Here is a 21,359-nt window from a genome sequence, read left to right as displayed (position 1 = left end):
ACATTTATAACGCTGTACTGTACTGAGGAGTTAAAGTGGGCCAGACCGAGCGCCGATGTCCGCAAGTTGTGGTTGCAGTACATCAGCATCTGACTAGCGCTACAGAAGAGGAGCGAGTATGAATGCAGTAACGTGTTCTGGCAGCTAATTTCAAATGCATCATTTCTATCAGCTCAAAAAAAGATCAACAAACACACAAACATTTTGCAGTTCGTCACAGTGTGTCTGCTAGCTAAAGGAACAGCTGCTGTATTTTCCAAAATGAGAGAGAAGTTCACTCAGAGATGGAGAAAGATGTAAGAAAGAGGAAGCAGAGAGGTTAGATTTAAAGGTAAGGACTGCTCAGTGGCATCTGATAAACTGAAATGTAAAGATTACATGTCCTCATTTTTAAACTGGATTTGTATATGACATTTGGGAGCTGGACAGGTTGGTGAAAGCATGAAACCACAGTTTGGGTCCTACATGGGAACCAACATTTTTTATACACCTCCTTTGGTGTTACTTTAAAGCTTGAGTTGAGATTTGGTGTTTGCTTAGGTCAGCGCACCAGAAACCCCTCGGCTCAGCTCAACAAATCAAACTCGGTCTGGGTTTGGGGAAAAGAAAAAATAACAGCAGCTGCTGCGCTCTTTACAGCTCTGCTTTCCTCGGACTCTCAAAAACACACAACACGCGAAGTTCCTGTGCTGACATGTACACAAACACTCAGACAGCTTTTCAGCCTGTTATTAGGGTTAAAGTGTGGAGTCCAGTCTGGGAGATGACACTTTCTTTCCAAAGCGACTCACAGTAAGGACCTTCAACCACTGAATGAACCAGAGGGCGCACGTAAGAGGCTCCCAAAAAGTGTTCAGCATCACAGAGCAAGTGCTCAGAAGTGCTTTCCCAATTTAAAAACTCCCATCAGCCCTCTCTGTGATGAGTCCTGGCAAACAAATCCCACCCACTGAAGTCATTTTACTGCAGATAACTGATGAGCTGCTGCATGACGAAGGTGGTTAGCAGGGTAAACGACTCCAGTCATCAGCAGTGCTTAAAAGGCCTTTCTGATTATTTGGTTTGACTGGAAAAGGAACAGTCCTTTGAAGAACCGAGATAAAATATCTTCTGTCTGGGTCTAAAACTGTGTTTTCCTAAAATACACACTGACACACGCACACACACACACAGAAACAGATTTCCCTCAGCACAAAGACACTGAGCACTCCCTGAATCATGAAAAACAAATTAAACTCATGCCTCCTCACAGTCACCTCTGACCTCTTTGGCTGAGGTTGAATAAAGGTGACAGAGATTACAGCTTAGACTGCATCTCCAGATTGAAAGTCCTGCTGTGACCCTCCAGTAAAACAAATAAAATCCATTAATCTGCAGAAAGGTCAGAATGAACCTGCTGCATGAAAAAAAAAAAACCCCGCAGCCACGCTCCTGCACTAACTCTTTTAGTGGCCACTCGCAGTACTGCAGCCGAAACCACCATCTCCTATAAAGGACGATTAAAAGATAAATGAAAAATAAAAAGGGAACAGACTGAAGTGCAAACGTTAAATACTTTTTTAGAACTAACACAACACAAAGATGTTTGGAGAGGCGGGCCCCCTAAATCCAGTGATGTCATTACTGTTATTGCTAGCATAAAAAATGTTAGCAGCTCATGCATGTAATGCACCCGTGGATGTAAAGAGAACTATCACTGGATTTAACCCGGACTTAAACAATCCTAAGGAAACTTCTCTTTCATCGTTTATTGACTTCCAAATGGATTATGAAAACTTCAAGGCTGAAAAATGAAGACGTGCTGAAACCTGCCGTTCCTTTAACATCCAGCAGAGGCTCCAGCAGTGATTTGGCCCCCGTAGTTAAAATGTCTGACTTTACAGCAGAAATAAACATCTTTATAGCCTGATTAAAGAAAAAAAAAAAAACAACTTCAGTCTCTGTGTTTGGTTTAACCCTTCATAACAAGGCTTAAAGGTTACATTCATTAATCATCAAATGTTGTATTATAATCTAAACTCTGACCTTTCTGCTGTGCTTCTTTCTTATTTCCTGTCACATATATCTCCTGTTCCAGTGTGTGATGCTCACATTAAACAGAGATTCTGATAATGAGGTCAGTGTTCTAAGGTAAGGGGGTGGTTGTTTAAGAGACGATGAACTGAGTATCTCAGTATCAGATACAGAAGGATTATTTTGAACTGTGAATCATGCAAAGCAGCTCTAGTAGTGGAACAGAATAGATGTACTTTAAGATAATCTTCAACCTTCTAATCTGTGACCGAGGCAGAAGAACCTGGACTCGAATAGGAAGAGGCACAAAAAGATTTTTTTGAGCATGTGACATGCTGGGATCAGGGTTCATAAACCTTTTCCAGGGTCAAATTCAAGGACTTTTTAAGCACTTTCAAAGTCCATTACACTGTAATACATATTTATACAAATACATATGAACATACTCAAAATTATTTCACATTTTTAATCACATTAAAAAGATGGTATTATGCAATAAGTCACTTGACAGAAAACAAACAAACAACAACTACTGATAGTTAATTCTGGAAACTTTATTCTCCAGATTGTGAGCAAATCTGTTTAAAAACAGCTATTTCAAACTTTTTGGCTGCTCTCTTCTGCCATAGACACGTTTGAGTTTTACTGTGAAATGAATCATGGGGTATGAATGATACACCGGATCCATCCCTCAAATATGGGGAAAAGAAGGACACATTCGTCGACCACCTTTGGAGGAGCCTTCGAATTTGGGAAGCCTTCGTTGCTTCGCTGTGATGTGATCGTCCTACAAATGTGGCCTTCGAAGGATACGGCCCATGAATTTGGACACAGCTAGTTTCTTCACGGGCATAAAATTCATAGACATATATATGCCTATGGTAGAATTTAGCTCCGCGCACGTTACAGTTGTTACTGTTAAGTTTCCTCACAAGAGCGTGAACCCGCTTCAGCGTGCACACAGCAGACACTTGTGTGCGCCATGTTTCTTTGTGCTATTCAATCAGATAGTTATTTTTTTATTTTTTAAAAAAAAAGCGGCTTCAACTTCACACAGTTTCAAGCACTATATCCAAAATTAAAACATTTTCAAACCTTGAAAACACAACATTAAAATACAAGCACTTTCAAGGATTTCCAGCACCCGTACGAACTATGTGGGATTTAGGTTGAGAAATTTATCGGGGTTTAAACAGGAGATTGTAACCTGGACAGCAACACACTGGATTACTAATACAGAAGCTGATTATTGTCTTATTTTACCAAGTTTCCTCAATCAAAAATTGTACTGAAATATGATGCAGATTAAATTGTTTTTCCATCCATCAATCCATCTTATATTTTTATTCAGTTTTATCAGGACTCTAAGTCTCATCTTGTCGGTCTATGAACTGTACTAACCTGTGTGAAATGTGCAATACAAATACTTTTAGTTTGATTGGTGGGATTTGCAGATGCTTTGGTGTGTGTGTGTGTGTGTGTGTGTGTGTGTGTGTGTCTTGGGATTACCATGTGGGCTCAGTCCACATGACATCATGCTGTTTCAGCCCAAAGCTTTAGCCTGGCCACTGTCTGACTTCCTGCTGACCTCAGCTCACTGCCCGCCATCCTGTCTCTTTGTGCAGAGTCACTCTTTGCTTCATTTTTCCTCTCACTGTTTATGCTTGTAATATCATCACTGCTGTATTTTCACTTTCCTCAGAGATTAACAGATTACAGGTCCTCTGGGGTAAAAACAGTCAGCACATATTCCAATTGTAAATGGTTGTACAGACTTTAAACTTGTGCCAATGGGAACGTGAACTCATTGCAAGTTAAATTCAGGACTCCAGCTTTATTTCAGTAGCTTTCTTATCCAATCTGCCTGCTGGGTTAAGATTATTATACAGAAAAATAAGCATACACCGCTTGTACTCCATAACTAAGAGTTAAATAGTTCTCAGACTGGATCTACTGATGGACATGACCTCAACACATCTGAATCGCTCCCTAGATGCTGGACTCAGTCAAGCATTACACTCAAACCTGCAGTTTCTCCAACATCCACCAGAGGCTCACTGTTAAAATATCCAACTTTACCATTCATCCATCTTTTTCTGCTTATCCAAGGCTAGGGTGCAGCCTAAACCGAGAAACCCAGATCTCCCTCTCCCCAGCCACCTTATCCAGGGGAACACCAATGGAGATCGACCAGTAAATCAACAGTGTTGCTTTTTTGTTCAGCACTTTCTTCACCATGACGGACTGGTGTAGCATCCACATAATTGCAGCTGCAGCCTGAATCTATCTGTCAATCTCCCGCTCCCATCTCCCCTCAACGGTGAACCCCTGGGATACTTAGGCCCCATTTACATGAGAGTGTTTTCAGTGGAAATGCTCTTTTGCATTTTTGTTTTCAAAAAGTACTGCGTTTATTCATTTCAGAAATGATCTCACGGGATTTACACGGGAACGCAAGACGCTGAAAATGCTGCAATTCCTATTATCAGGTCACAAGTTGGTGGTGTGGATATAGGAGCTGCAACCATAGTGTGCATGTACAAGTACCCCATTTTCAAAAAGCAGCATTTTCGTCCGTTTACATGGAAACAGAGACCGTAGCATTTTGAAAATGCGCCACTCTGGAGCCCGTTTTCAAAAAGTATAGTTTTCACTCCATTCTCGTGTAAACAGGAGGCCGAAACTGGGACCCATGGGCAAACGCCCAGCCACACGGCACTCTACCTCAAGCACCCTTCCCAGATCTGGCTCTAGGGTGGGGCCCCGGTAACCCTATCCCGGGCTGGCTAAACTGTGTCCTTGGTCTTCCTTTCATAACGGTCATCTGAATCGCTCTTCATCTGGCCCCTTAATCATGACCAATTTGCCTTGGGAGACCCTACAAGGGGCAAAAGCCCCCTGGAAACAAAGCCCCTGGGAACCCTGGATGACACAAATCCCTCCACCATGGTCAGGTGGCAGACAGCTGTATAGGGGTGAAATATAACTTACCCATTTACATTTTTTTTATTATGGTATAAAGCTAGGGTCACAGGTGGCTTCATGTCATCTCACTGGAGTCCCTGAACTGGACCTCTAGACTGTCTTTGTGCTTCTTGTGCCTTTTGGCACATTTATCTGACAAATAATGACTGCCAAGAGGAATACACACTTTTCCCTAGTGAATGGTTGCCAGGGAGTTACTGACTGGTCTCTAGGAGTGACAGAAGCTTCACTCATCATTCAAACCACAGTTTGAATGATGCCAAGGCTAATGTTAATGTTCTGTTTTGTATAATTATCACCAAAACTGAACCGAGTCTTCCTTCACTCCCAAGTTTCATGGTATCCAGTCTGGTAGTTTCTTTTGCACAATATTGCCAACAAACAAATCAAACATTGTATATATTGGTGGTGGAAACAGAGTAGTGGTTTCTTGCACAGCTTCACCTACAAAGTACATGAAGTAGAGCAAAGATCTAAAGACGGGCTACTTAAAGCACGTGAGTAATCTGAAACCCCAAAAAATAAACTCACAACCAAACCTTTTCAACAAGGTTATTATCCTTAACGAAAACAAACGAAATAACAAAAACTGAAATTGAAAAAACATTTTCGTTAACTGAAATAAATAAAAATGATAATTAATGGGAAAAAACAGTAATTAACTTAAACCATATTGTTGTTTTACAAATTAACTAAAACGAACTGCAGCTATAGAAAAATGACCTTCATGTTCATTAATTTATTTAAAAACCTTGTGGATTGATATGAAATTATTTTTTTATGTTCTAGTAGTTTAAGCTGGGAGCACCGATACAGCAACTGTGTTGTGCATGCACCACACTGGTCCGAAAAGTAATGGCAACGGTAGAAAACAGCAGAGTCCCACATGGGTTTTTTTTTTGAGTATGATAGCACAGATAGAAGCGAGTGTCTTGTTGTGAAAAAATGTGCAGAACTCTTCTCAAGCAGATAAAACCACCAACATCAAAGTCCACCTGAGAAGCGCACACAAGGTGGCTACAGAAACCCAAAGAGGGGAAAAATTCCCAGCCGCCACCGCATATGAAAGACCGGCACACAACCACGAAGTAATTAACACACATAATCCAGCTATACAGGCATAAATGCGGACACAACTTCAGCCACAACTTCAGCCACTTGCGTAGGCTGTATACAGAGGCCCCACAAAGACGCAGCGCTGAAGTCTAATTAGCAAGCATTATACTGTACACTGCTCAAAAAAATAAAGGGAACACTTAAACAACACAATATAATTCAAAGTAAATCAAACTACTGTGAAATCAAACTGTCCACTTAGGAAGCAACACTGATTGACAATCAATTTCACATGCTGTTGTGCAAATGGAATAGACAACAGGTGGAAATTATTGGCAATTAGCAAGACACACTCAATAAAGGCGTGGTTCTGCAGGTGGGGACCACAGACCACTTCTCAGTACCTATGCTTTCTGGCTGATGTTTTGGTCCCTTTTGAATGTTGGTGGTGCTTTCACACTCGTGGTAGCATGAGACGGACTCTACAACCCACACAAGTGGCTCAGGTAGTGCAGCTCATCCAGGATGGCACATCAATGCGAACTGTGGCAAGAAGGTTTGCTGTGTCTGTCAGCGTAGTGTCCAGAGGCTGGAGGCGCTACCAGGAGACAGGCCAGTACACCAGGAGACGTGGAGGAGGCCACAACTCAGCAGCAGGACCGCTACCTCCACCTTTGTGCAAGGAGGAACAGCAGGAGCACTGCTAGAGCCCTGCAAAATGACCTCCAGCAGGCTACAAATGTGCATGTGTCTGCACAAATGGTTAGAAACCGACTCCATGAGGATGGTATGAGGGTCCTACAGGCACGTGGAGGCCACATATAGTACTGAGCCTCATTTTGACTTGTTTTAAGGACATTACATCAAAGTTGGATCAGCCTGTAGTGTGTTTTTCCACTTTAATTTTGTGTGTGACTCTAAATTGAGGCCTCCATAGTTTAATAAATTTGATTTCCATTGATGATTTGTGTGTGATTTTGTTGTCAGAACATTCAACTTTGTACAGAACAAAGTATTCAATGAGAATATTTCATTCATTCAGATCTAGGATGTGTTATTGTGTATTCTTGGATGGTGTTCTATAACTGCAATTTCCAATGTGTGAACTTGTTCACCCACATGGCAATAAAACTTCATTCATTCATTATTTGAGTGTTCCCTTTATTTTTTTGAGCAGTGTATATTTATTTATTTATTTAGCTGGAATTCCTGGGCTATATATGACTTGGACACCCAGGTCTGCTCCAGGAATGAGAAACAGATGGTGTAAAAACACAGTCTGATACTACAGCTATTACTACTACAGCTTCCAGTATATGGCAGGTACAGCAGTATCAGCATCACAGAGAATTCCTGGAGGCAGAAACAAACAGGGTAAAGCCAGGAAATAAAGAGATAACAGACAATGAAAACAATAATACAGGAGAAAAGGGGACAAGAAAGGAGAGGTGTTTAAGATGGAGAGATGAAGAGAGTCTATGTTGCTCATTCAAGGCCTCTATAAATAATTCTCTTTAAAGCAGACAGCTGTTTATTATTCATATAAGCCCTCGTGACCTAGAAACAGCTCTGTGTGTGTTTGTGTGTGAGCGGTTCATCATGTATGAGGATGGAAAAAGAAAAGGAAGAGAAAATGTTTGATGAAGAGGCAGCAGGGGATGAATGATGAGAGGACTGATGACTGAAGAACCTCATCAAGTAATCACATTCAGTCCAGAACATCAGCTTTCTCTGCATGCCCAATCATGACAAAGCTCTTGTTTCATCATGAAAATTTTGATGCACACATAAGGAAAAGTGTGAAGGACAAACAGACCTTTCATGTTTTACTGTCAGGTGATCAAACAGTGGCTAAAACTAGCCAGCGGTTCATGACAAACTGATGGCAGTAATCTTGGTGCATTCCTTTTGAAGTCTGGAAGTCTCAAGTCAGACTTCCTACACAGACGGAGGACTACCAATCAAGTGCATGTAAACAGTAGTGAAACTGCAATCTGTGCTTCCACTGTTGTGTATGATGACTGGCTTAAATGAGCCATACATAAAGCGCAGACCTGGCATTATCCATGAACGTGTTGCAGTGCCGTTACAAGCACTGTGCTGTATTGCTAGCGATGCAGGAATGGGTCTAATTCGCTAAGGAGCAAAAAAAAATGTTTTCCCAACTTTACTACTGGAGCACACTCATCTCTCTAACATCATTCCCAGCTCAGACATCTGACCTCTGAGGCAAATGGAATGCAGCTTCTGAACCCAACTAGCTGCTGCTTTGGGTGGCAAGTAATTTCTGTGTTAGCAGGTAAGCTAGCATTAGCTAACAGTCCAAGTAAATCCAGTTTTATCTGATGGAGCCTATCTGACCAAAAGGGAATTGGATGTCATGGGAAAAGTATGGTCAATCAGTAGGACATTGGATTTCTTGAGGGATTGTTTGGCTTGAGGATCAGCTCCCATTAGCCAGTCTTTTTTCTGGCTAAAGAGAGCTAATGCTAGTTTGCCTGTAAACACAGACTGATAAGATCGACTAATTTATCCCAACTCCCAGGGATGATTTGATAACTTAGCTAGCCACTTTCAAATTACTTAACAGCCCATCCCCACAGTCATACAGTGTAGCTAAGCTACAGCTAGCTGGCTAAATGGATCTTGCTTGCTAACATTCAGATCTTAGCGGAAATACTAGCTAGATGGCTCACCAGCTGATGTGATCCATAATTATAACTTATCTGTAACAACATTGATTTTATTCACCAATAAATCATGTAATGACACAAAGCAATGATGTATAACAAACATCTGTTTTCTGCAGTCATAGTGCAGCAGATAGATCTATCTACTTGTGAAAGATTTCCTGATAATAGCTCTATATATGTATATAATACATTGCATATATGGTATACAGGATATATGCCTAGCTGTTGTATAGGCTAACATATATGAGACACAATAATGCAAACATGAGAAGCAGGATGACCAGTGCCTTTTACTGAACAGCCACGGCAGTCATTAACAACAGAGGTTTTCCGGGGTTATGCAGAGCTCCTTTAACACACTTGAAGCAGGCTGCATCTTTGTATTCTCAACAGGAAGAAGCTCCAGAGGTTGAGCTGTTTCAGTCCAATTAGCACAAAACTCTGAGGAGCAACAAATGGAGCTGATTTTAAAACTCTGACAACATGTAGGACAAGACAAATGAACTGAATTCGGGAGGAGGCACACTTAAAGTCTGTGACACGGTCCAATAAACACAGGACATGTAACAGCACACCTTTGTTTGTTTTAAAGGTTAAAAAAAAAAAAAAGGAGCCCGGAGCTCTGGGAGGAAGCTGCTGGTTTTCTTATTCTGTCCAGCAGCTCAGGGGCGCCAAGGCAAATCACACAAACACACACCCCTAATGGGAGTGTCACCATGGCAACCAGGCAGCATCCCCCCCATCATTATGTGGGTAACAGCAGTTAGTGGCCTGAGGGGGGGCATCGATGTAAAGACAGCGGCAGCAGGAAGGAAGGGGGGGGTGAAGGAGAGCTGAAGGGCAAACACACACACACACACACACACACACACACACACACACACACACACACACACACACACACACACACCCGCGCACACACACACCTGGCGTAGAGTCAGTGTGTGCTTCACAACTTCCAAAGGAGACTCTTTCATACAGTGAGCTACAGCTGCAAGATTATCGCTGATTATAACTGACTGAGGACACACATGACGCTGTACATCGTGACACACAGACAAAATAAACTGCAGCACAAACTATCAAACAGGAAATCATTGTTGGAATAATGTCTGCAAATATTACAGAGAAAGCTGGTCACATAGGTGACTGCAGGTGGTGCTGCTTGATGCTTTGGATGCAGACCATAAACAGTATAAAAGATGGGTGTTGCTACTGTAACATCACAGGTTGGTTTCTAAAGTCCCATTTTGAAGCCTCAAGATGAAGATAAAGAAGAAGAACCTGGATACAACAAGAACGGGCAGCTCTACCTGTGAAACTGCTTGTTCACTTTTGATAAGTCAGCCATTAACCAATAAGTGACTAAAATACCACAACTAATCCTCCTTTTTGAAACGTAGAATGACCAAGATTTAAAATCTTGGGGGGGGGGTCATTTGTTTTCATGTCTGTGAAGTGTGCTGATGTGTCAGAGTTACATTTTTATTTAGTGGCCTCTGAATGTATCATCACCATTAAATAGCTGAATGTCATTAAATATAACACAAAACAACTTGTGTTAAATGAGTAAGCACTGGAGTGGTGAATCAAATTTAAAAATAACAATTTGCCAAAAAGAAAACGCAGAGGCGTTTGTGGAGCACCATGATGAGCGAGAGCTTAAGAAACAGAAATTCACCGTATTTTAAAGAACATTAGATACCAGAAATAGCTCAGTAAATTCAGTTCAACTGGTTTACCATTCCCAATGAAAACAGGCCAAACTGAATAATTTGTAGAAGTGACGCTTTGAAACAACCACAGTGTGAGCACAGACCAAGGCTATAAAGCTCCCACAGACAGTTCACACTTCAATCCCCTGAAAGTATCCAGCTGGGTGGTGAGAAACTAAAAGGATCTTCTACTATCAAACATCCTGGACTTCATCGTCAGCGGACGTCAGAGTGCTGTGTGCTGCTCTGAGCTGCTGTCAGCTTTCCTCCAGACTCAGGGAAGATGAAAACACAGGAGAGGAATCGATGGATGACGAGCATTTAGAAAAGAAAAATTAACTCTAAGACCAAAGAAAATGAGCAGGGCTGTGTGATATGTACACAAAAACCCATATCTCAGTATCTGCAGCCTGATCCATGACATGGTATATCTCAGTATTTCTTATAGAGCAACATGTAAGACGTCACCAAAAAGAGAGTGAGCAATATAGATCATACATCATAGATCATAATTATAATTTTTCATTTGTCATTGCTGTGGTTATAATAATTAAAATCACTGGGTATTCACTCTCTGGGGGATGGTTCTTTATGTCCTAAGTGGGCTTGTATGGAGTTTCTGATCCACAGTCTGTGTTACCTGCAGCACGTGACAAACAGAAACTAAAGGACATGGATTTCATACAAAGACTCAGTTGAAGAAGATGCTAAATGGTCTTTCTCACAGGGGTTTAAAAGGAGGGGCCCTCCTACCACACTTTCTTAAATAAACTGATAATTATTGTGTTTTAATGACCACAACATGAGGTGGGACTACTAGATTTAGAACAGTGAGCAGCTACTAGCTGATGTTCTAATATGAAGCTGTCACATTCCATCAGACTCCACTGAAAAAAAAAACAGTAATTTTATCTCTTAAAACACAGGTGTGGTTACCTTTCTACCCCACCTGGATAAATGTTATTGTTAAACAACTCCTTTGTGGCAGGGCCCCTGGGGTGGATGAGACTTGCCCTGAGTTCCTGAAGGCTCTGGAAGTTGTAGGGCTGCCTTGGTTGACACGCCTATCAACATCGTGCGGAGATCTGGGGCTGTGCCTCTGGACTGGCAGACTGCGGTGGTGGACTCCATTTTCAAAAAGAGGGACCAGAAGCTGTGCTCCAACTAGCAGGGGGAATTACACACCTCAGCCTCCCCAGGAAGGTCTATGCCAGGGTGCTGGAAAGGAGAGTTCGTCAGATCCAAGAGAAACTATGCGGTTTTTGTCCTGGTCACAGAACACTGGACCAACTCTTTAGCTTCTCAAGAATATTCAAGCGTGCGTTGGAGTTGGCCCATCCAGTCTGCATATGTTTGGTGAACTTGGAGAAAGCATTCGACCACGTCACTCAGAGTGTCCTGTGGGAGAGTGCTGCGGGAGTATGGGGTCTCTGGCCTGTTGTACAGTCCCTGTACAACCGCAGCAAGAGCTTGGTTTGCATTGCCAGCAATAAGTTGGACTCCGCCAGGGCTGCCCTTTGTCACCGATTCTGTTCGTAATTTTATGGACAGGATTTCTAGGTGTAGCCAAGTGGAGGAAGGCTTTCGCCTTGGTGGCCTCACAATCTCATCCCTTCTCTTTGCAGATGATGCGGTCCTGTTGGCTTCATCAGATGGTGGCCTCCAGCTTGCAGTGGAACAGTTCGCAGTAGAATGTGAAGTGGTTGCATAAGTATTAGCACCTCTAAATCTGAGGTCATCGTCCTCAGCCAGAAAAGGGCGGAGTGCCCTCTCCGGCTCAGGGACGAGTTGCTGGCCCAGATGTAAGCGTTTCTCTGGGTCTTGTTCATGAGTGAGGGGAGATGGGACAGGGAGACTGACAGATGGATTGGGGCTGTGGCTGCAGTGATGTGCATGCTGTACTGGTTCATCGTGGTGAAGAGGGAGCTGGGTGAAGTGTTCCAGGCATGTCTTACTAGGAGGCAGCCCCGGGGCATCTCTTGGCTGGCCTGGGAACACTTCGGTGTTACACCAGATAAGCTGGAGGAGGAGGCTGGGGGGAAAGAGGTCTGGGTTTCTCTGCTTGGGCTGCTGCCTCTGTGACCCGGCCTGGGATAAGTGGAAGAAAACGAATGGATGGATGATAAACAGCAACTGCAAACAAGTAAAGACAAAGAGCAGAAACACACTCTTCACCAATATAACACGGTTTCCTTGTCTTTGTCTGTTTCCAGAAGAGAAGCTTTGTTCCACAACAAGAATCCAATATTTATACATGAGGTTTGAGAGTCATGGATTCCTGTGGGGTTTTTTTAATAGCCACAGGGAGAAGAAAAATATTTGTGGTGAGAGAAGAAGACAGAAAAGAGAGACTTTAAATACTGACAAAGAGCCGTAAAGACAGAAGCAGGCAGACAGAGAGAACTATGGCAGATGATTAAGCATGCTGGCGAGGGTTGTTATTTCTGTGGTCGGACAATGCAGCAAGATTTATTGAGCATGAACCGTACATGGTGACTTAATGTGAAAGAAATGTTGCAGACAGACATGAGGACAGAGAATTATGGGTAATGTTTCAGAGGGAGTGAAGGAGGGCATTAGGAAGCAGCCATGACTCGTTCATCTGTCGGTCTGGGAATGCAGAAATCTGCATGCTGACCTGATGAGTAAGACGAAAACGAGATGGGAAAGCAACGTGTATGATCTGCACCACCATGAGGCTCTTTACATTCAGCTAAACACACTAAACAAAAGCTAAAACAGATCAGCGTTCAATCTGCCTTAACTGTGCTCAGTTTGTGCAGAATGTGACTCCACTTGCCATGAATCCAGAGGTGTAGGTGTGTTAGCTCACAGATGCTCTCTCTCAGAAGTTAAATGCTGCTTGTAGCTCTGAAGAGTTCCCATTTCAGAGAAAAACTGCCCACACACTGACACAAAAACCAGAAAGCAGCTCTTAAGATGCAAAAGGAATCTGTTTATTTCATGAGCAAAAGGTGACACAGAGTGAAAAAAGGGGCTGTTAAGACAGCAGCAATGAATAAACAAGGAGGAGGGGGTGGGAGGCAAACTAAAACAGCAGTTTTCCTCTGAAAGTCTTTAAAATCTTTTAGTATTTTTGATTTCAAGAACACTAACTGTAGACTGTAGTTGTGCCCATGTGACTGGTTGGTGAAGTCCCGTTTTGAAGTTTCAAGCTGAGCGTTGTCGCCATCTTTAGTGCTGTGAAACCAGAGGTGATGAGCGAGTTGTGCATGCAGTTACATGTTAGGCTACTTTTGACTCTAAATGGGGTATTTACAAAGTGAACATCATGTTCTATTAAACAGGGCCTGAAATTAACAATTGAGATCACAAACTCATCTAGAAATTGATAACCAAGTTCACAGGTTAAAGTAATTTTTCCACAGACTTCAATGTAATCCAACGTCCTTGCATCCAGAGAACTCCATCCGTCATCTCCAAAGTCAAGTCATGGCGGCAGCAGACTAAGCAGAGTATTCCACTCATCCTTCTCCTTAGCAAGACTTTTCGTTCCTCCTGATTGTTCCTGAGATGTTCCCAGGCCGGGTGAGATATATAATCTCTGCAGTGAGTTCTGGGCCTAGCCTGGGGTATCCTCCCAGCGACGTGTATCTTGAAATTCTCCATCCTAACAAGATGCCTGAACTACCTCAATCAGCTTCTTTCAATGTGAAGGAGCAGCAGCTCTACTCCAAGATTCCCCCAAATGTCCGAGCTCCTCACCCTACCCCTTATGTTGAGCACACCCACGCCACAGAGGAAACATATTTTACCACTTGCCAAAATTGGGGGGGGTGGGGAGCCCAGTAAAAAACAGCTGATATACAGTATCAGTCAAAGGTTTTGACACACTTTTCACTGGTACTGTATATTTGTCCAGTCACCCAACTCTAAAGACCGACTGAAAATGCAAGCCTCACCTGACATAAGCAGTCATGTGATCTAATGTTACAACACACACAGAAACCCAGAAAAGCTCCAAGAGAACATGGAAGTACTCTGTAGAAAAAGGACAATTTCTTTCCAGCGAGTCACAAGAAGAAAAGACGGAACATGGAGAAAAATGGTTGCTTGAACATGAGTCTGCATCTGTCTGCTCTTCAATTAAATTATAATGAGGAAAAGATGGATTCCCTGGTAATGGCTCCTCTGGAGGATAACATAATTGCATTGTGTGTGTGTGTGTGTGTGTGTGTGTGTGTGTGTGTGTGGTGCAGAGGTGGGAGAGAATAATCATTGCATTATGGTTATTTACAGCTTTAAGGTGAGAAACATAGAATCAGGCACAACCCAGAAAAGCATCATAATAACTCAAAGTGCTGTTCATGTATAAAGTAACATCAGAAACCAAAGCACACACAGCAGGGCCTTTTATTCTGTCTGGCGCTCAGAGACACAGTTTTAGCCTCAGTCTTCACTGATATTTTACTTCCTGTAGATAAATGCCACTTTGATTTTGTCATTACTAGAGTCCAGCCATGGAAAAAGCAAGCAAACCGCAATACTGCTCAACATTACGGAGGGTGAATATTGTCAAAATTAATAAATATTAAAAAATAAATAAATGAACACCTCAGTTTACTTTCACATGTTTCTGTATTTTTATTAATTTGATAACTCATAGCTTGCATACTCAAGCAGAAATGTATAAAATAGAATAGGTAGCTAAATTTTAGGTGATTAAATATTGAATAGTGCAAAAAGGGAAAATAATACAGAATTTAAAAAAAAAGATTAAGTCACTAAAAATAAATAAATAAATAAAGTACACAAGACCACAGAGGTATCCACAGTGACATCACCCATTACGTCTGGACTAGCAGTCTCGAGTGTTGTGTAATTTTGGAGCCATATTTAGTGGTCCTAAGTGACCCACTTGACACGAGAACTTCAGTCCAAATACTCCAATTACCTGAGGTGGAGAAAGAGACCAGTAGCTGGCCGCCTGTGTCGGGACACCTGTCAATCAAAGCAGCCAAACCCTGAAATTTAAGCCTTAACAGCACCCAGACAGATGAGTTATAAAAAGATATAACACCTGTATGGCTGTTATGGAGGGGGGAAAACCCCCCACAGGAATCAAAACACATTTTTATTTTTAATCAGGCTGTAAACATGTTTATTTCTGCTGTAAAGGTGCACACTTTAACATGGGAGTGAATGGGGACTGACTCACTGCTGGAGCCTCTGGTGGACATTAGAGGAACTGCAGGTTTGGGCACTTGAGCTTCATTTTCAGCCCTTTGATAAACACATGGATAAAACTGAAAGAGCAAATAATGTCACATTTTATGAATAAATAATATCTACATTTATTTGTATTTTTGCTGCATTTAACAGTTATCAGTTCATTTATTCAGTCATGTATTTATTTGTTTCCTCCACGAAATTACACGAGGTCTCAAATTATTAAGAATTCATTTACAAATAGTGAACGTGATCAGAGCATGAAAAGCTTCTGAGCTCAGTATCCAGCCCTTCAGAGACAAAATGCCTCAGCATACACACTGGAAATCCATTCAAACACACTTTTACGTTCCTTTCCTTTTCTTTCTTCCCACACACCGAGACACATAATTTCTGCTCTGGGAAAGGTCACTCAGCGGCCACGTCTCACACAGAATCTGCGTTAACACGATGACACACATGCTTTTAACCAGCAACAGAAAGAAAGCAGCGACCTATTCTGAAAGCAGATGTGACCCAAATGCTGGAACGGGTTCCTGAATAAAAATATTGCATATCATCCAAGAGAATCATATTAATTCCTGCTGCACCATCAATTATTGTCCTCCTATTAGAAAACAGAACCCAGTGCGGCCTGGAGACCCGAGACTACAAAAATGAATCAAAATGCCTCCATCGTGGGTCTTTTATCCAGACATCTACATCTCCACATCTGTTGCTGATGTCTCCCACCACAGTACACATCCTACATGCTCCTGGCCAATAATGGATTCACCACATGGAAAATCATCTCCCCAAACCAGCAACTGCTGAGGCACTGAAATCACTGAGGGCACATTTTCCATCAATACACAACAGACTGGTGAGCTTACTGCTCGCCTCAGTGTCTGTCTCCATGTTTGGCAGTGTGCTCCTTGTAAAAGGCTGACTTGCACTTAATTGTAGAAAGGAATTTGGTCTACATCAGCATTTCTTTTAAATCCTTTCAATGATGTGAAACAACCTATTCCAAAAACCTGAGACAAAATCAGCATGTCATTAAGAGACTGATCTCTATAAATAATAATTTGGATTTGGAAACTGGAGAGGATTGGACAACAAAACAAAAGGTTCAGGTTATAAGGACAAAAACATGCACTGGATTAATATAAAGAAGAATTTCTGCTGGTTAAACCACTGAGGAATCAGTGGAAATGTTTACAGGCCTCTAACTCTAAAAACAGAAATGAAACCAGCACAAATAAAACACGGAAGTTAAATGTAATCGTTATAAGGGGAATTTAATTTTGGTCCCCAAACAATCGCTTTCATTTCTCTTTTGGGCCTCAGGCTGAAACCAGGCATCCATAATGTGATCCTATTTTACCAAAAGTAGGGAAATAAGTTGAGAGGAATGTGGAGCGTTACAAAGACATGTCACCAGAGAAGCTGGAAGCAGAATCTGGGACTCCTCTGAGGAGTTCCTGAACTTAAACCCAAACCCAACTTCTGCCAGGTCAACACTGAGAAGAAACAATGAACAAAAGCTCATTGAAAAATCCCACGGCTCTAATCCAGCCATCCTCACAGTATGCTGTGTAGCTTCTACAGCCCGACTAATAAAGGATTTTTTAAGTTCTATACCAATTTGTGGTGGTGATTTAAAAATCTGATATTTGAAACACTGGCTGATATTTTTTCCTTTCAGAACCACAAAACTCAAACATTTGTTATGTGTCATTTCCTCATTTACGCTCTCGCCGACTGCTCGGATCAGCTCGTTGTTTTTTGTGGCGTTCCAAGCACACTGTCAACGGGGAAGCCGCAGAGTGCCCTCTGATGGACAAACTGCAGTTACTGATAGACATACCAATAGCTAATATTGCTGATAACATTGGCCCACTGATAAATTGATTGGGCTCTACTTGCTTGACGTTTAAAAATCTGTTATTTAAAAGATGATTTCTTAAGCTGCCTTATGTAAAAACATTGTTTCCCATATGCTCAGAGCTCACCTGATTTTAAATATAAAGAAAAGTAAGATTCTAGTATTTCATGGGGGGGTAACGCTGGTAACCGTCACGCTATAGCATGGGAGAAACCACTGCATCTTCAAGGAACTTAATTTACATGTTTTCAGTTTTCAGTGGGGTGCTAAAAAGGTTAACACCACTAATGGTTAGCCAAAATCAGCAGCTTGATGGGCTACAAACTGCTGCAAAAACTGCGTGGCAGCCATGCCAGCCCCTTCTTAGTACCTCCTGGAAACATTTCCAACATAATGTGCGGGTCTTTAATAAGTCTTCTATTTTCAGGCAATTTCTTTCAAGCTTCAGCTAGTCGAAGTTTTACTGCCAAAAAAGAACTGACTTCCTCAAAAGATTTCCGTTCCCTGCTGCGGAAATGTGCCTAAAATCTATTTACTAGAAAGGCCCCAAATGTTACGCAAATGCAAGAATGTGAGAGGGAGTGATTTTGTCCACCTTCTGAACAGAAATACATTTTGTTTGTCCTCAAAGTCTGCAAATGCTGCATCTGTGGACTGAGACATGGAGGAGAAGGAGAAGGACAGGACAGTCAAAACAGCCTCAGCTGTGGCCTAAGGTCTGTCACAATAACCTAGTCAGCAGAACTGCATCTATTTTCTTATTTATTTATTTATTTTGTGTGTGTGTTTTGGGCCCTTAGGACACAAACACACACACACATATCACCATCCCTTCCTGGGTCCTTGTACACTCACCCTAATCAGCTCTCTAGGGACAAGAATGAGGAAGGTAAGAATGTGTGTGTGTGTGTGTGTGTGTGTGTGTATTCCTCCCAGGACTGATAGGTAAGCTTGATTCAGCAGGACAGACAGCTTATTCAACTACACACAGCTCACTGTTTCTCTGGTTATGTGACAGAGATACTGCATTGTTTCGAGGGTTTCATTGAGCACTCATTGTTCAGCCTTCCTCGGTCTGCTCCTATACACTGAAAAATGCAAAAGCGCCTGAGGGATAAGTGAAGCTACTGGTCCATTATTCCTGAAAAACAAGCAAATATATCCTGACAGATGCGTGCAGACTCTCTGTTTAAGATTCAGCTCAGGACTCAGCAGTAAGGCTCTGAATGCAGTCCAGTAAGTATTTCAGCGCATGATTATGGATACATGTAGCAATGCTGGGAAGATACTTGAGGCAAAGTTGTGGATGCTGACAAAATTAATGAGAAACTGTTCAAAAATGGCGCGATAATAAAAGTTTATGTTCTGCTCAGAAAGTAGAACAATGCTTGATTTCCAAAGGGAGCCTGTGTTGTAAAGTTAGGATGTCAGTTCTTAACTGTTGATGGAGAATAACTGTAGATGATGTAACTGACAGGAAAAACAGCAACTTAATGCATGGTCACCTGATGAGGAAACTACCAATCCTCATAATAATATATGGCACAAAGGCATATTTTCCCTGGTCATGTTAGTAGCTAGTAGTAGTAGTAGTAGTAGCAGGTTAGTAGTATCTATTCAAGTTGCTAGCACTTATGTTATAGAAACTTTAGACCGCTCTCCATGTTGTAACTGAATGACTCCTTTCAGAAATGAAAAAGTCCAGAAGAAAACTACATAACAGCTCTCAGCTCATTTTCATAATCAGCGATACACAATATCAGCAACGCCGCAGTCGCACAGCTGGAAGAACTGCGCTCTGTGCAGATACTGGATGTGTTTCTGTTTTTATTTAAAAATGTGGACGTTATGTGGCACAGGCAGGTCAGCCTTTTCAATAGACTTCCAATCAGATCTCAGTACTGACCAACACAGCGTCCAGCACAATGTTGGGCCTTTGCCATGAGAGGTGGGAGAGTGTAAACATGAGGGGAAACAAAGTGTCTGGACAGGCGAGAGGACGTTTAACTGGGACCTGATGGCCTGCAAAGATAACCGAGGCCTCTGAAAGCAAACCTATTCTGACACTTTTTCTCTGAAGCCATAAATCACTCGGTTGTTGTTCCTTCTTCCTGTCGTCACTCAAACACAGTGCCATTTTATATGTTATATAAGCTGCACATCCAGTGTTGGGAACAGCACAGGAGATATGTAGACAGATTAACCAGTGAACTTTTTAGCTTACAAAACAAGAGGAATGGACAGCAAACTAGTTTCTATCTGGATCAGACCTCCACGAAACCCAGTGATGTTCTGGGATGATTGTATGATGATATGATGATTGATGCATTGTAGATAAAAGTACTTCATTTTCCAGTACACACATTTATCAAACTGAAGCTGCTACATGTTACTGAAGATCCCCCCCCCCCCCCCCCTTTTTTTCACACCTTCTGCAAAGCGTGAAGCCACTTGGGACCAATGACCTCTTCTCCATACACCTCCTCTCTGACCTGTTGGAGCTTAAAAAAGGACAAGCTGTCAGCGACATGGGGGCCCTTCAGTGTTGAAGTAGGAAGGTGACGACCATTCTTGACCCACAGTACTGCAGCAAAATGTCAAACATTATTCCCGCTGGGCTTTTCTAGCCAGTAAATGTCGTTCAGATGTCCTCTCTCTGTTTCAATCACATCATCCTCACTATCAAATCTTATGTTGTTACTCAGATGATCTACAGCAGAATCTACTGTATTTTAAACAAGCAGATCCAGCATAACCGATGTGGCAGGAAACAAGTAAGTGAGATGTGTGAAGACTTGGAATAGATGGGGAAATATTTTAGATCTAGTGGACTGAAGTGTAGAGCCTGACACTACTAAATGATATTTTAATTAAAAGATTAGAGAGGTGGACTAATCCTTACCTCAAAGGGCACGTCTTTAGTGTTTGCCTTGGGAATTTTATCTCGCGTGGCGTTCCTCAGGGATCACTTTTAGGGCCATTATTGTTTAACTTGTACCTCTTGCCACTAGGTCCACTAATCAAGAAGCACAACTAACAATGCTAAAGTAATTACCTATTTCCCTGTTCCCTGGATGATTCAAAGCCTTATTAAGATATCATCACTAACTTTCTGCAGTTAAACCACAAGAATATGGAGCTCATGATCATTGGAGCTAAATCTACATCTAGAAATGATCACAACTTTCTCTGGAAAGAGTGCCAGAGAGGTTAGAAAAAATTGGATGCTGACCTCACTTTCTAGAACCACATCAGCAGCACAGTTAAAACCAATTTTTTTTTTATCATTTAAAAAATATTTATTAACAGGAGTAAAAATCATGTTAATCAAATCCGGATACTGCAGAACGCAGCTGCCAGAGCTTCGATAAAAAAAAAAGAAAGAAAAGAAATATGACCATTTAACACCTGCACGAGGTCATTGCACTGATTTTTGGTTAGTTTCAGAATTCAGTTAAAAACTTCCAATATTTGTTCTTAATGGTCTGGAACCGAAATGTCTCTCTGACATGCTCATAAGCTAAAGACCATCTAGCCCCCTCAGTCAGCTGGATTAGGCTGCCGGGTTATTCCCTTGGTCTCCAGCTTTTTCCTTTTAGTCTACGAGCTGCGGGAACAACTTGTATTAGCTGTGCTCAAACACTGTCAGTAAGTCAATGAACTGGAGCTCTCCACAGTATCTGTTGTGTTTTCAACTGAAATTATTTGACAAACTATGAGATGCCAGCAGACTCCATACATTCTGCCTCCTCTCTGCCCTCACATGCCTACCTCCTTTTTGAGAGACTACTATGACCCGGATGACTGAGAACCTATACAGACATATCTTGGTATGGTGTA

General features: G+C 41.9%; 1 protein-coding gene across 3 annotated transcripts in view; it reads right to left on the bottom strand.

Annotated features, from left to right (window-relative positions):
• The window catches only part of dbn1 (drebrin 1), a 164,254-nt gene that overhangs the window by 38,992 nt on the left and 103,903 nt on the right, over positions 1-21,359 (bottom strand). The gene's annotated exons all lie outside the window — the stretch shown is intronic.

This window comes from Archocentrus centrarchus, chromosome 14, assembly GCF_007364275.1.
Source record: "Archocentrus centrarchus isolate MPI-CPG fArcCen1 chromosome 14, fArcCen1, whole genome shotgun sequence".
Taxonomy (NCBI): domain Eukaryota; kingdom Metazoa; phylum Chordata; class Actinopteri; order Cichliformes; family Cichlidae; genus Archocentrus; species Archocentrus centrarchus.
This window is presented reverse-complemented; position numbering and strand designations above follow the sequence as displayed.